Source organism: Podarcis erhardii, assembly GCF_964252035.2.
Source record: "Podarcis erhardii genome assembly, chromosome: 5".
Taxonomy (NCBI): Eukaryota; Metazoa; Chordata; class Lepidosauria; order Squamata; family Lacertidae; genus Podarcis; species Podarcis erhardii.
Window position 1 is genome coordinate 77157499 of NC_138509.1, and position 16862 is coordinate 77174360.

The 16862-nt window shown below is 43.5% G+C and overlaps 1 long non-coding RNA gene across 1 annotated transcript; it reads left to right on the top strand.

Annotated features, from left to right (window-relative positions):
• The first annotated feature begins 15074 nt into the window (after nucleotides 1–15074).
• Nucleotides 15075–16734, top strand: LOC309342045. The gene is made up of 2 exons (XR_014156688.1): nucleotides 15075–15190; nucleotides 16542–16734. It is a non-coding gene; the product is annotated as an uncharacterized lncRNA (long non-coding RNA).
• Nucleotides 16735–16862: the final 128 nt, after the last annotated feature.

Here is a 16862-nt window from a genome sequence, read left to right on the forward strand (position 1 = left end):
ATACCCATAAAAGCCTTTTTTGTTGCTTTTAACCTCTCTAGCAAGCCTGAGTTCATTCTGTGCTTTAGCTTTTCTGACTTGGTGTCTACACGTGCTGGCTATTTGTTTGAATTCCTCTTTGGTGTTTCCCCCCTTTTCCATTTTTGGTACACATCCTTTTTTAATCTTAACTCAGTTAAAAGTTCTTTAGATAGCCACCCTGGCTTCTTTAGGCACCTTCCATGTTTCCGTCTCATTGGTATTGCCTGAAGTTGTGCTTTACTATCTCCCTCTTAACAAACTCCCAGCCATCATGAACTCCCTTTCCTTTTAGTATTACTGTCCATGGGATCTCACCCAGCACTTCCCTAAGTTTTATGAAGTCGGCTTTCTTAAAGTCAAGAAATTGAGTCCTAGTATGCTTGGCTGCTCCTTTCCGCTGTATAGTAAACTTCAGAAGAGCATGATCACTTGTGCCTAATGATCCTTCCACTTCTACCCCACTAACCAGGTCATCAACATTGGTTAGGACCAGATCTAAAATGGCTGTTCCTCTTGTTGCTTCTCCCACTTTCTGGACAACGAAGTTGTCTGCAAGGCCAGTGAGGAATCTGTTTGACCTTATGCTCTTGGCTGAGTTTGACATCCAGCAAATATCCAGGTAATTGAAGTCCCCCATTACTACTATCTCCCTTCCTTTTGCATGCTTGGCCATCTGTTCCAGGAAGGCATCATCTATGTCCTCCGTTTGGCTTGGGGATCTATAGTAAACTCCCACAATGAGGTCACTGTTATTCTTCTCTCCCTTAATTTTGACCCAAATGCTCTCACTTTGGCTTTGAGGTTCTAAATCTTGGATCTCTTCACAGGTATACACATCCCTGACATATAACGCCACTCCTCCTCCTTTCTTGTCTGGTCTGTTTCTCTGAAATAGATTGTATCCCTCCATTATTACATTCCAATCATGGGACTTATCCCACCAGGTTTCAGTGATGCCTATTATGTCATATTTAGTTTGCTGTACCAAGAGCTCAAGCTCATCTTGTTTATTTCCCATGCTTTGCGCATTAGTGTACAGACATTGAAGTCCATTAATCATTCCCCCGTGTCTCTTATTTAAGGATTTTTTCCTCCCACCACTAGGTCTGCATGCTGTTTGCTCCATTTGGTCTATGACATTTGGATGATCATCTTCATCAATTGATAGACTCCTACCTTCAGGAGCACTTCAGAAGATGTTGAAAATATCAGTAATAAAAAAAATCAGAGCTATATCTCCTTGGATTGATAGGGGAAGAGATACTACCGGCGGGCGGGGGGCGATAATCTTCTTATATGCAAGTACAGCAGCTAGAGTAGTGATTGCTGCTAAGTGGAAGTCACAAACTCTACCCTTAAGGGAGGAATGGTTTTGTAAACTAAATGAATACTTAACTCTGGCAAAACTAACAGCTATTGTAAGAAACCAATCGAATCAAAAAATAAAAAAGGAGTGGGAATGTTTTGATGAATATATGGTAAAATACTGCTCAAAAAAAGAGATATGCTAATATGCCTAGATTAAAATGTAAAGTATCTGAGGGAAGGTAAATTAGTAAGGAAAGATAATAAGAATATATAGAAGATTTGAGAAGATTGTAAAATGCAAAGATAAATGTAATCTCAGAATGTAGAGGAAATCGAGTGGGGGCAAAGGGAAGCGGGGGGAGGGACAAAAGAATATCAGGTTTGATTGATGGATATATGGGGGGATGTGGAGGATGTGGTGATGGCTTTGGTTTATTTATATTATGATGTAAAATGGAAAAAACCAATAAAATATTGTATTGAAAAAACAACAACAAGCAGCAACCTTTTGCCAACATCCCACTTGTGGTATCTCAATGACCCATTTCCAAATTAAGCCCTCATGGAAGCACCCCGAGACAATTCAGCCAGCATGAAGCACTCAGCTTCCTGCCGTCGTTATTAAATTCTGTTACAACGGAGGCTGCAAGGGGGATTAGACAAGTGTGCTGTGATTGCTATCCAGACTCTTTACCGGAGAAACAGGACTTGGGAGCTGGAACTTAAAAGCACCAATTTCCTTTGGAAATGTTTCCAAGTCTTCCCAGGTGGCGGAAGATGTGGAAACGGAGACCCTTGCCTCAGACTGTGAGGCTGAATAATTTGCCCTGACCTCTATAAATATTGTGCTAGGGGCATCATGCACTAGTAATTCTTTCCTCGCTGCCCTAAATCCTCTTTCATTTTGGGCCCCTTAAAACAATCCCTATTCTTTTAAGTTTGCCAACACATGCTGAGGACACAATGTGCAGCCTGATCTTATCCATGTTGGCTTAGAAGCAAATCTTGCTGACTTCAGTAGGGCTTATTTACTCCCAAGGAAGTATGGTGTCTACTCAGAAGCAATTCCCATTTCATTCAGCGGATTGCAGCATTATAGTTCTGGGAGCTGTAGTTTATTAAGGAGAAAACAGGTACAATACTATTGAGTACAAAATACAGACTGTAGTTTCACACATGCAGTCTGAGCTTGGAGCAAGCTCAGACACATCCTGCCTGGTCGGCTACATAACACGAAGAGAGTGAGGAAAGCAAGCGCTACATAGCACTGGAAGTGAGGGTTGTGACCTAATCGAGTCTAGGAACACAGCTCTGTGGTCTTAACCCCTTCATGCATTAACTTGCACTCATGCATAGTTATTTTTCCCATAGATTTGCAAATAATTTGCATGTGCTGATTTCGGTTCTGTAGGCTCCCAGCCCATGACAGGCTTGAGGGTAACCCTACACATAAGTGCATGGCGAGAGGGGTAAGTGGCAGCTGGGGACCCAAGTGGCAGAAAACACGGAATGTGTTGATATCGGGTCCACTGGGACTGTTTCCAAAGGGTGGTTTGGCTGGGCATTTTCCAGGGCCTAAGACCAGCAAAGAGCCCACTGCAGTAACCATGCTAGCATTACCAGTTTGCCTAGAGCACTGGTCTTCAAGAGACCCAATAATGGGTTGTGGCTTGATCCAAGATAGGTCGCAACAGGAGCACTGCTGCCATGCAGATCTATGGTAAAAAAAAAAAAAGTTTCCCAAATGCATGCTTGGGTTAAAAGTGGGTCCTGGGTCTGCAAAGGTCAAATATTCCTGGCCTAGAGTACCCAAGAAGGTCAGGTTCCTCCTATTGGAATTCTGAATTTAGATGTCCTTCCTCTTCCAGGTTGGGATCCCCAAATCTTGGATCCAGCACTGATTTTGTTTTCAGCCCAACATTGTAGCCTCAAATGTTTTAGCAACAGCAACTGATCAGAAATTCTTGGTTTCCCTCTCATGTTTCCTGAGCCGTATTACCCACACAGTCCTTTATTTCCTAACCCCCAGGAGACAAGCTCTGAACAGACCAGCTGAAGAATGACTCCTCATGGCTTCCTTTGCTTTCGGTCCTCTGAGGAAATGAGGCTATGACTGACTGGTCAGTTTGCATCTCTGAGCTTCTACTGTATCATCATTTATGGGTTTCCAGTTTCCTGCCATCCATCACCATACACCACACTTAACTAGACAGTGCAGTTATGCTGCCACAAATAGGCAAGAAGACTTGGATTGCATCAACATAAACCACCTCTGTATTTTCATGTTATCCATGTTGTTGTTTTGTAAAATGCCAACAAGAAGGTATCTTTTAATGAACAGCAGCTGCTGGGCGATTTCTTCATGAACTAGGAAGAAGGGAAAACTGAGAGGAGGTTCTGCTTCACTTTTACATGCCAGCTGTCCCCCCCCCCCCAACGAAATCTCCCCCTCAAGCTATTTTTCTTCTTCCATTATACACCTAATACAATCTTTAACCTAGTTTTCTGACTGATAAGCATGTAAAATCAACTTCAGACAAACTGAAACCTAGAGGAGGAAATGCATTCAAACCTCCTCGAAAGGAAGTCGTAAGTGCGACAGCAGTGCAGGCAGGACACAGAAGTGTTAAACAGGGGAAGGGGCCGGAGGAGGAAGGAAATCAAAATGTGGTGTCAAACTCATGAAAGGCATGTACCATTATGACTTCCATCCGCTTGTATCAGAACAAAAGTAGCCACCATATGTAGCAGAAGGCAAGCGGGGGCAACAGGGAATGCCAATTCCATGCCCTCCAGCTATATTTGTGCTCTCCCTCTTGGGAACCAGTTGCTGTTTTCTCATAGACTCAGAAGTGACCCCAAGTGATCCAGTCCAACCCCCGTAATGTAGGTGTCTTAACGTGTGATTCCCCATCCAATTCGAAACCATACCAGACCCTGCTTAACTTTGCGAATGTGCTAGTGGTTTTATTGCTACACCACGAGGATTGAAAGCAGTTTGTTTGTTTGTTTGTTTAAATATTTTTTAATTAAAAATTTCAGCATAACAAAATTTCAAAACATATCATCTGCGTTATTTCCCCCCTTCCCCCCACCTCCCCACTGAACCCTCCCCCCAATACTTCCTTCAGCTCCTCTCTCTGATTCCTCAACACATATTATTCTCTGTATACTGTAAAATTGTGCAAATCCTTATATTGTCTGTCTACTGTGTTAACAATCAATACATTTGTGTATGTTTATTCAAAAACTGCCAAGGAGTCCAATTCATTTTGTTGTCTTTTTAAGTACCGGTAATTTGTAAAAAAGTTCCCATTCTTCTTTGAAGTCACAGTTGTCCTTATCCCACAGTTTGTATGTCAGTTTGTCAGTTTAGCCAGTTCTGCATAGTTCATCAATTTCTCTTGCCACTGTTCTTTTGTCAGGGTTTCCTCATTCTTCCATCCTTGTGCTATCAAGACTCTTGCTGCTGTTGTAGCATACATAAATAAATTCTTTGTTTTCCTTGGCAGGTCTTGTCCTACTATCCCTAACAGAAATGCTTCTGGTTTTTTCTACAAATGTCATTTTAAACATTTTCTTCAATTCATTATATATCATTTCCCAATTTTTTTTTTAATTTCTCTACATTCCCACCAGTTTGAAGCCAATTACAGCAGCCAAGAGGCGTGTCTTCAGCATGCAACCTAAACAATATAATGAAGGTGTCAGACATACTTCTTTGAGTTGGGAAGCCCCACAATTTAGGGGCTTCCACAGAGAATGCCCTTTTCTGGGTTACTACTATTCTGTTGAATCTGTACATATATTGTATACATGCAACTCCCTGTTTACATGGGGATTACATTCAGAGGCACCCCACATTTAAATTGTATATGTTTGGAACACCATTGAAAAAGCCTGAGAACATCTAGGGTGGGGTACGCAGTCCCTGGGACAGCACACAGAGAAAGGGCCTAATCCAGGGGCCAAAGATAAGGGCTATAGGGCAGCCGGGCAACCCTACTAGTTGCAACAGACAGCAAATTCATTTTGGCAGGGAAGAAAGTAAAGAATTGGAAAAGAATCATAGATGGGATACCAAGGGCCCTCTAGTCCAACCCCCTCCAATGCAGGAATCTCAAGTAAAGCATCCATGACAGACGGCCACCCAACCTCAGCTTAGAAACCTCCAAGGGAGGAATGTCCACTGCTTTCTGGGGGAGTCTGTCAGAAAGTTCTTCCAGATGTTTAGTCGGAATCTCCTTTCTTGTAACTTGAAGCCGTAGGGAAGCCCCTGTTCCCCCATTCCTGCCCCATGGATCACACAGCTCTGTCCTCTAGCATCTCAGCCACGGCTCCATCCCCCTTCTCCATATCTGTTGCCTAATAATCTGGACCTCCTTTCATTACTCATTAGTACTGTCCAATCAATGGTCTGGATGCCCCTATATTCAGAGCCTCTGGGAGAATGGAATCAGGTTGTAGGGAAATATATGACTCTCTTGTTTGAATAACTTGGAATGATTTGCTTCTTTCAAGTCTCAAGTCCTTCTGCATGTTTACTCAGCTTTTGGCACATGCTGCAGTTTCAGTTGCGGAGGCCGATCTGTAGAGAACTGGTGGGTAGGAAGCCCAGTCTCTGAAAGCAAGTGTGAGTTGCAGGAGATGACCTCTGGTTTCATGAGCCGTCTCTTTGGAGGGCTTGATGCCATGAACTTTTATTTGCTCCCTGCAATGCGCTGATATAAAACCATACCAATTAACGTAAAGCAATGGTAGCTGTTTTCTGTGGGAACATATAGGAAGTGCCCCTACGTTAATATGTAATACAGTGGAACCTCAACTTACATACGCCTCGTCTCACAGATGTTCCAAGTTGCGTCCGCGGCAAACCCGGAAGTAAACACCAGGTTTGCCGCGATTTGCACATGTGCGAAAGCGGCTTCTGCCATCTGCGCATGCGCAGAAGCATGCTACTACCAAATGTGCACGCACACAAAATGCCTCTTCTAGCATCCCGTTTCGACCAGCGGACAGACTTCCAGAACAAATTATGTCTGTAAGTAGAAGTTCTGCTGTATGTATTTCAGGTGCTCTGGAAGTTCCATATTGGGAAATGTAATGAGCATGGTTTTATACGTTATAAACAGCATGGCTCTATGTGTTTTTTCCTTTGAAGTCCCATTGAGTTAAATGGGTTTAGAAGTGCAGATAGGATTGCAGCTGAACTGTGAAAAATTGTAAGGTGCCGAGGACAAACTCTTGCAAGAGCAGTGTGTGTGTGTGTGTGTGTACAGTATCTCAGTGGTCACATGAACCCACAATTTCCATTTTGCCTTTTCAGAAATGTGAGTTACTATGTAGCACACACAACCTTTCTTAAACAGCCGTGTTAGAAACCAGCCACATAGTGTTTCTGTTTATATATCAGCCACCTTTTATAACAGGCCAAATTGGTCTTCGCCACTGCTTCCTCCATAATAGGAGGGCCTTGTGTATTTTCTCTCACTGTTTGCTCGGAACTTGTAAGTCATAACAATACATCTACACAGCAGGACTATAGTTAACTGCCCCCTTTAATGCTGCAGGTTGCAAGAAATCCTGCTTGCTTTCTATTGTGTGTGGCGACAAAGGGTGTAGAAGGGAAGTAACCCCTCCTCCTGCCGTGTATCTTAAGTCAGGAAAAGCAAATACAAATCTCAGCGTACACGCAAGGAGCAGATAAGAGAACGTTATTTTCCTAGTGATTCAGCCAGCCATTGAATCAGAAAGAACGCCATATGACTTCTTCATGCGTAGCTAAATACACAGAATATTTTAAATGATCTGTTTGGTACTGATGCTTGTTGCTGTGTTGGCTCTAGAGGTGCAAAACAGGTAAGGAGAGGGACCTTTTGCTATTCCAGATCCCGCTGTTTACTCAAATGGGCTTGAAAAGCACATACTTGATGCTTCCACTGAAATGGATGTTTAAAACTTTGGTCAAATGCACATTTACTTGTGTGTAAATCCATTTTAAAACTCATTGGAATTATTTTGTTGTTGTTTAGTCATGTCCAACTCTTTGTGACCCCATGGACCACAGCACGCCAGGCACTCCTGTATTCCACTGCCTCCAGCAGGAATTTACTTTCAAGTAAATATATATATGGGATCAGATTATATTGTTACAGATCACCCCAGTCCCTGCCACATGGGATTCCAGGGGTCTTGGCCTTCAACCAGGATCTCTGCTCCTTTGGAGAACTGAAGATGTGGCAGAGGCTGTCTTAGCTTTCAGAAATGTGATTTATTCACACGTTTACACCTGAATTTAGATCAAGAGAGTCCAGATCTTACACCATAGTTATCTTAAAGGGGGCTTGTTCCCCACAGCAGTGCAGCACTGCTGTCCAAGGCATCACTTCCAGGCTGCCTTCAGCCATCCTGCCCAAGATGGATCTCTATGGATTTTTCTTCTTCCTTCCAGCACACTCAAAAACCACTCTTTTCCTGTCACCTCTCACACAATCCCCATCACCTTGGCAACCTGTCTGCCCAGGCCCAAGGATTCCTCTTAGATGGTTCATTAACCCTTTTTGTCATGTTAACACCTTTGCTCATCACTAGCCTGGCCAGGCTGGTTTGCATAAGCTACAGTAGGGTTGCCATGCAATCGTACCTTGGAAATTGAATGGAATCCGTTCCGGAAGTCCATTAGACTTCCAAAACGTTTGGAAACCAAAGTGCAGCTTCTGACTGACTGCAGGAAGCTCCTGTAGTCAATCGGATGCCACGGACGCCACACCGGACATTTGGCTTCCAAAAATCGTTCAAAAACCAAAACACTCACTTCTGGGTTTTGATCGTTCAGGAGCCGATTTGTTCAGGAACCAAGGCATTTGAGATCCAAGGTACGGCTATATTTCAAAAAGTGAAAATTTGAACACAAAAGCTGATGAGCTTTTTTACCTATCTTTAATGAACATCACCCAAATATCCACAATTCTGATATGGGCTGGCTGCCATATTCCCGGGTTTTCCCAGACATTTTTGCTGCTTTACAGAAATTCCGCCTGGTCACCATTTTCGAAGGATGAATCCTGGCTATGTTCTGGAAATTCTGGACGTATGGCAGCCGTACATAAGCCAGCCCAGGGATTCCTTGTCTGGCTCAGTTCTGCAACTCATATTTCCATTCATGTCTCAAATAAGCAAAATCCTACCATTTATTAATGTCTAGGGTCTAGGGTGGTCCCTCCCAAACTTATAACAAAATAATGCTTAATTCTACATGGATCCCAGTTGTCAAGCAGGTTGGAGGGTGGAGGTCGGAGAACGAGCCCCTTCTGAAATCTGTTACTTGAAAGTTGACAACTGCTTACAACTTGATGTTTGTATTTTGAAACCCCATCATTAAGTGCTATAGTTCTGGGTAGCTAAAGAAAACCCCATTGTGCTCCATGGTAAGGCCAGCCCTATAGGTACAGAGAAATAGTCAGAAACAAAATGCCTCTTAAAAATAAACAAGAAGTTTGCAGCCGACTCCATGCTGCTCTAGGCCCCTGCGTTTTTACATTTTATTTTACTTTTTATATGTTTGCAGAAGGACAGGACAATCTATATCACTCTGATAGAGGAATAGCTAGGATTAGATTTTTATTTTTAAAGGTCTACAGAGGAAGTATACGGTCTTCATAATCAGACAATAGTATGTTTGCATTGGCAGTTACTCATACGTTCGCGAATATGCCGTCTTATCTGAAATGTACATTATGACTAATTTATCTCATAAGCAGTTTCACTGTGAGCTCTCTATTACAGGAATTTTTGGCTTGTCTTCAGCACCAATTCAGATTGCATAATTTATAGATGACATAATCATACCAAAAGAAGGTTAAATGAAGAAAGGGGGGGGATAGAGACTTCCTGAGTTGCTAGCCCTTTAGCACTGGAAATTGCCACTTGAATTATGATAAGTGTGTGTAAGAGAGCAATAGTATGTCTAGAATCTTTCTTGCCATTTTTTTTAAAAAAGAGGAGCTCTTTGATGCTTCTAAAAAAAGAAAAGGAATGGCTCGCTGCATACATACCATTCATTTAAACCACATTAACCGTCAAAAGAATACTGGGAAGTATAGTTTACCCCACCCCTCACAGAGCTACAATTTCCAGCAACCTTAACAAACAATGGAATAGATATCAATTGATCAAGAGGCAACCTAGCATGTGTGAGCATTACATTGTAATTTAAGGTGCTTCCAGATGGGTGTTTATTGTGGGATTGGGACTCCTCCTGAATGCATATTTTGGGTACTACTACTACTAATAACAATAATTATTATTAATTTATTACTTATACCCTGCCCATCTGGCTCCAGCCACTCTGGGAGGCTCCCAACAGAATATTGAAAACACGATAAAACATCAAACATTAACAACTTCCCTAAACAGGGCTGCCTTCAGATGTCTTCTAAAAGTCAGATAGTTGTTTATTTCCTTGATATTTGATGGGAGGGCCCTCTGCCTGGTTCCCTGTAACCTCGCATGACATTGTTGGCACCCTAGTAGCAGCCCGCATCCCCAACCACCACCATCAATGTTTTAACATCTGGATTGAACTTTCCTGGGGGAAATTGGATAAGTTGAACCTTTAGCCATCACTTTCTTTGAAACATCTTAGCATCACATTCTACCATACCCTTTCGGAGAGGCAAGCCATTGCTGCAGCTGCCTCACCAAAGTGCTTGCCCATCCTTGTAGACCACCACAATGCTTGGAGGCCAGACAGTCAAGTCGTGTACCCACAGCAGTGACCAGAGGAGGAATGACCACTGGGGTGGGGCGCAGAGAGAAGAAACTCCATGGTGCATCTGCAGTAACAAAACCCGATGTTTTAATCTGCCTCACCTGCAACAAAACATGTCTCTCCTGTATCGGTCTCTATAGCCACAGCAGGCACTGCAACTCTCCGACACTTTGACACACTCCTTTATTGTTTTCCAAGACAGACGGATGCCAAGAGTATCTTACCCATTGTAAACGCAGCCAGTCACTGTGCTCTGCAGGTGAGGGCTTCCTGCAGATACCATCTTATCAGGAAGTTAGTGCTGCAGAATTTAGAAAACAGGACACCTACCCTTTCCTTAAATATTAGACCAGGGGTAGGCAACCTAAGGCCCGTGGGCTGGATCCGGCCCAATCGCCTTTTCAATCCGGCCCACGGACGGTCCAGGAATCAGCATGTTTTTACATGAGTAGAATGTGTCCTTTTATATAAAATGCATCTCTGGGTTATTTGTGGGGCATAGGAATTAGTCCATTCCCCCCCCAATATAGTCTGGCCCACCACATGGTCTGAGGGACAGTGGACCAGCCCACAGCTGAAAAAGGTTGCTGACCCCTGTATTAGACAGACACCACCTATGTTGTCTTTCAGATGCCCAGAAGTCTTTTAACCAGAGATCATTCCCAATCTGAATCTGTATTGGAATTGCTTTAACAATATTTCATTGTCTTCTTTTCTGTGTGTTTGCCAACCTGGGCTCTCTTGAGAGGAGGAATATACTCAGGGCTTTTTTTTCCAGCTGGAACTTGCAGGAACTCAATTCTGGCACCTCCCAGATGGGCACCATTGCCATAATAAGAGAACAAGGAAGGCGTTTGTGGTGAGTTCCGGCACCTTTTTTTTCTAAGCACTGTATATACTTTTAAATAATCATAGTCATAGTCAAAAATAATACCGATTTTACAGAGGGTTAAACTGAGTCAACTTCAGAACCAATTACTCAGGATGCCACAGTGATTCAGTGGCTGAAGCGTTAGTCTGTGGGTGTTCCTTTTGGCTTATCTAGCAAGACCCATTGTGCAAGAGGATAAAGTGACAAAAGATGGTTGTAACAGACTAATATAGCTACCCCTGTGGAATGTGCCATGTATGTGTTATATAAGTTCAAATTATAGGTGACGACATTAATTGATACCTGGGAGACCAGGGTTCAAATCCCTGCTCAGCCCTGAAAACTCACTGGGTGACCTTGGGCCAGTCACTGTCTCTCAGCCTAATCCACCTCACAGGCTTGTTGTGTGGATAAAATGAGGACCTTGTATGCCACCTTGAACTACTTGAAAGAAAGGTGGCATATATTGTACTTCTGCCATTCAGAATAGCATGGGTTTAAAATATCTCAGCCTCATAATGCAGAGGTTAACAAAGGAAATGAGAATCATCCCTAACACAGGATGTTCAGTTATTCCAGTAAGATTGGATGAAATGGGAGGAGCAGTCCGATCATTTACTGAGTCCTCAAATCACAAATTTGATTAGTTCATTTTTGGAGAGCGGCTTCTGTTTCATTAGTGTTGGTTTGCCGGTGGAAAAGCGTGGCATAAAATTTTTATTATTTGGGCATTATTTGGGTGGAGAACGAGGAGGTCTTGAATGCAACCCAGTCCCACTGACCTTATTTGTATAATACCCTGCTTGCAGCAGACGGTGAATTCTCCTAAGCTCCACCACATATTGCCACTTTCCCATCACTGAGAGGGAACTTGTTCTACAAGCTCAGACATCTTGGCTCTGAGTAATCTTGAAAGAACGTGTCCTCCTTCGCACCCATCCATTCAGCAAGAGCAGAGCTTCAGTAACAACCAGGGACATGGAGTTTAAAGATGTGTAATGCAATTTTTGAATGCCAAGGCTGCAATGCTGTGCCTATCTACTCATGCATAAACCCAATGGGAGCGACTCCACCTTTAAATAACTCGTGGCAGCACTGCAAGCTACATTTCATTTAAAGTTGCACCGGAGAAGACTTTGCCATCTCCTTCCAATGTTTAAAATGCTAAGACTTTTAACAGCAAGCCTTTCAAGTGGGATTTTGTTCACAGTTTTTTTCTGCCTCGGATTGAAATTGTATTTTTTACATGTGTTTATTGTTGCTGTTTTTATTGTTAAATCCCTTCAGGATATTTAATGCTAAGCGATTAATAAATGAAATAAGTAAGAAGTTCATTCCTGCCCGTGATGGGACTTACGATGCGGTAACTACAGTGAAGTTTCTCCCACTAGGCAAATTAAGAGGAACACCTCTATCCTAGTACACTGAGGCCACATTCACACCATACATTTAAATCACCATGATGCCACTTTAAAAAGCCATGGCTTCCCCCAAAGAACCCTGAGAACTGTCGTTTGTTTAGGGTGCTGAGAGTTGTTAGGAGGTCCACGTTCCCCTACAGAGCCACAATCCACAGGGCAGTTTAACAGCCAGTCCCTTTTCCCAGGGAACTATGGGAATTGTAGTTCCATGATGGCTCCTAATAACACTCATCGGCCTTAACAAATTACACTTTTCAGTATTCTTTGAAGCTGTTTGAAGTGGCATCATGGTGCCTTACATGAATGTGGCTCTAGTAATGGAACCCACCAGAGAAGAAGAAGAGGAGGAGGAGGAGGAGTTTGGATTTGATATCCCGCTTTATCACTACCCTAAGGAGTCTCAAAGCGGCTAACAATCTCCTTTCCCTTCCTCCCCCACAACAAACACTCTGTGAGGTGAGTGAGGCTGAGAGACTTCAGAGAAGTGTGACTAGCCCAAGGTCACCCAGCAGCTGCATGTGAAGGAGTGGGGAATCGAACCCTGTTCACCAGATTACAAGTCCACTGCTCTTAACCACTACACCACACTGGCTCTCGTGTTCCTGCTGCATGCATTGTGGTAATGGTTTTCAGTGTCATCCTCCACATGTGTTAAGAGCTCCTTAGAACTCGGTCGCTGAAAGTCCTGCTTCCCCTCAGCATGAGGCAATTGGTGGAAATCACAGTTGTGTATTGTTTGGACTGCTGGCTAGAAGCAAAATGATTGGCTTGTGCTCAGGTGAGGATCAAACAGAAACAGGGGCATGGTGATAAGAGACCACCCACCAAAGTATCGCATGTGGGCCTCCTCAGTCCTCTGGAGAAGGTGGCCCCTCAGCCAGATAGAGGGCCTGTGAGGCTGCATTCATCAACCGCCCTGAGGTTCTTCACCCTAGTCTATTGTTGTATCACTCATCTCCCCCAAAAGGTGAATGCTATGTCTCCTTACAAGGCTATTGTCAGGCAACAACCTTACTCTGTATCATTAAAGGAGGACTGATGTATATTTGCCTCAATTGCTTTGGCTCTGGTAGAAATTTCTGTGATATCCCTGGGAAGAAGACCACTGTCCGGAAAGGCCCTTGAATTGTGCCTAGAAAGAAGACAATAGGGAGCCAGTTCAAACTTTGGAGCATTAGTATAACAGCTGTGGTGAAAGTAGATTACATGTTTTGCTGGCACCATGCTATTATCCCCAAACTCTATGCACATTCCATACCAGCCTGTCCCATTTTTGCAACCGTAACTGTCTCCTTGTGACTCACCCCCTCTGCAAAATTGTGTTCTGCCCTTTTCATGGGATGCTTTTTGTCTCCAAATAGATATCCCCATGATCTCTCTCTTCTTTTTGTATATAATTTTTATTAAATGTTCTGTTGTACAATTTAAAGTACTCATTTTTACATCCTTAAAATATCAACAAATTCCCACCTTCTTCTTCCATGGTCCATAAATCCCTGCATATTTTACAGAAACTATACCATTCAGTATTCCATTATTCCATCCATCACGACTTATTTACACTGTTGAATTTATCTTAATGCTGCCACCGTTTTGAGCGGCAAACAGTTATTTCCCAGATATTCAATAAACGTGTCAGGGAACTGCCATCGGAGCCAGAGGGAGAGAGAGGGCTCCAGAGGGATTCCGGAGAGCGTCCCGGGATGGGGAGAAGCAGCCCATCTTCTGGGGAAGGAAATCAGCATAGCACCAGTGGAGAAGGGGGGCAGATGGGGGAATCGGCGAGGCGGTCCCATGACTCCTCGCCGGGGACCAGCGGGGAGAGCACGGGTCCTCTGCTGCCCACACCCTCCTTGTGCAGAAGGCTTCCGCGCAGGGAGAGTAGGCGGAGACTAGGCGTCAAAGAGCTTCTTTGCTGGAATAAGTTCAAGAAACGCCCACTGACGGATTCTGCCAGTGATTGAGACAGCCACGGGCGAGTGGCTGTCCGGACGGAAAAGGTTCACTCAGGCAACCCAGCCAGGTGTGGCGCCAGATTACACACGAGCAACCTCTAGAACCATTACAAAACGTTTTCCAATCTTCTCTAAACGTATGTTCTTCTTGTTCTCTTATTCTGTGTGTTAAATCCGCAAGCTGTGCATATTCTGTCGACTTAAGTTCTTTGGTTGGGGCCTCGCTCGTTTTCCATTTTTGGGCTAACGAAACACAGGCCGCAGTAGTGGCATACATAAATATCCGCATGATCTCAACACACACACCCGGGTTCCAAGATTAATGCACATGTCTGGGTGATCTTCTCAGTTACAGATGACAGACAAGCTAGCAGGCAACTACTTGATTGAGATGTAACTTACAGCTTGGTTCTCTTGTATTGGCACCACATGGTTTTCCCGCTGCGAGTGCTTCCCCCTTCACACACACACACACACACACACACACACACGACTGATCAGCATCGGTGCAGAAGACAAGCCAAACAGGGAACTGCACAGGCATGAGAACTACACTTTTGCTGATTGAGCAAATAGTTTGTAACATCAGCAAAGGGAGCCCAGCCAGCATTATCCTAAGAGCTGGCCTGTCCCCCAGATGAGAACAATAATGGAAGTCTATCCAGATTACAATTATCCATAAATTCTAGAACCTGGTGATGTCAGAGGCTTGCAACACAACTGGCCCTAAGGGTCTGTCTGTCTGTGTTGCAGTGAACAGAAACCCACGCTTGCCTGGTGTTGGTTCACAGCTTGGCTTGCATCTCTCCTGTACGTGACTCTTAAAATTGCTGCTGAATTACAGGTAAGCTCTGTGCTAGAAGAGTAATAATGAACTGGCCCTTGGCAGAAAACCGGTCAATAAGTATGTTTCTTTCTTCTTCTGGCCCACTGTTGGGGGACTTTCGGTTGCTTGCAAAAGCAGCAGTTCAAAGCAGAATACATGCCGAATGGATGGACTGGGGGAGATTAATGTATATCAGATACAGAGTTATCTCCTTTATCCATCTGTCACGGAGGCTTTATCTGAGTTCCCTGCATTGCAGGGGTTTGGACTAGATGACCCTAGGGGTCCCTTCCAAGTCTACAGTTCTATGATTCTATGAAACTGCTTGCCTGGGCTTTTGCTTGTTTTCTCCAGGTACCAAGCATTTTGGGGATGGGTGACTCGAAAACTACAATGAATCCAGAATGTGGCAACTAAACTGGTGACTGGGAGCAGCTGCCAAGACCATATAACACCACTCCTAAAAGATCTACGTTGGCTCCCAGTACATTTCTGAGCACAACCCAAAGTGTTGGTGCTGACCTTTAAAGCCCTAAATGGATTTGGCCCTGTATACCTGAAGGAGCGTCTCCACTCCCATCATTCAGCCTGGACATTGAGGTCCAGGTCTGAAGGCCTTCTGGTGGTTTCCTCACCGAGAAATGAAGTTACAGGGAACCAGCCTTCTTAGTAGTGGCACCTGCCCTGTGGAATACCCTCCCATCAGATGTCAAGGAAATAAGCAACTATTTTACTTTTGGAAGACATCTGAAGGCAACCCTGTACAGGGACGTTTTTAATGTTTCATGTTTTACTGTGGTTTTATAATTTGTTGGAAGCTACTCATAGTGGCCAGGGCAACCCAGTCAGATGGGTGCCATATTATTATTATTATTATTATTATTATTATTATTATTATTAGTGGAAGAGTCTTTTTCCAGCTACATGCTAGTCTTTTAACCCATAGTAAGAAACCCTGAAGAGCTGCAGCCAATCAGTGTAGACAAAACTGAGGTAGATGGACCAATGGTCTGACTGGGTATAAGGCAGCCCCACCACCACTTTCTGGACACTGCCCAGGAGAAAGGAGCAGAACCACTGTATAACAGTGCCATTAAGTTCAATGGGTCTACTCTGAGTAAAATGAAGTTGAATACCACCCCAAGATAAAAGAATAAAAAATTAATACAATATTGGCAATTGAGGAAAATAGGTAAAGCTGGTAAAATGCTGAAGCTATCACCATGTGGAGATATGGGGATATGGACTGGAAGAAATTTTATTTTAAAATTATTTTATTTTTTTGTTGAATATGAAAAGAGAAAATTAATGATAACATGCCCTGTGTTTTCCTTGCTGTAAATTACCTTTTTCTATTTGTTTGCTGCAGGTTACTGTTGGAACTGCAATTTATTGCAATTTAGAAAAAGGGAAATAACTGTAAAAGGGAAAATAATGTGTCCAGGATTGTGCTATTGTAAGGAACAACTTCCCAGCCCAGGGGGTTAAAGAGATGTCAAGTTCAAAAGAAGCATACTGAACTCTTCCCACTTTCGCTGTTTAACATAATGGTTCAGATTCTACTCTTGATGTGTCATCCCTCCCATGTGACAGGATATATGACTGTAAAGTTGGCAGGGATTTTGCTCTTTATGCTACGCTGTGCTCACAAGTGGCTGCAAGGAATGATAATCTGCTCATTGGCACATGT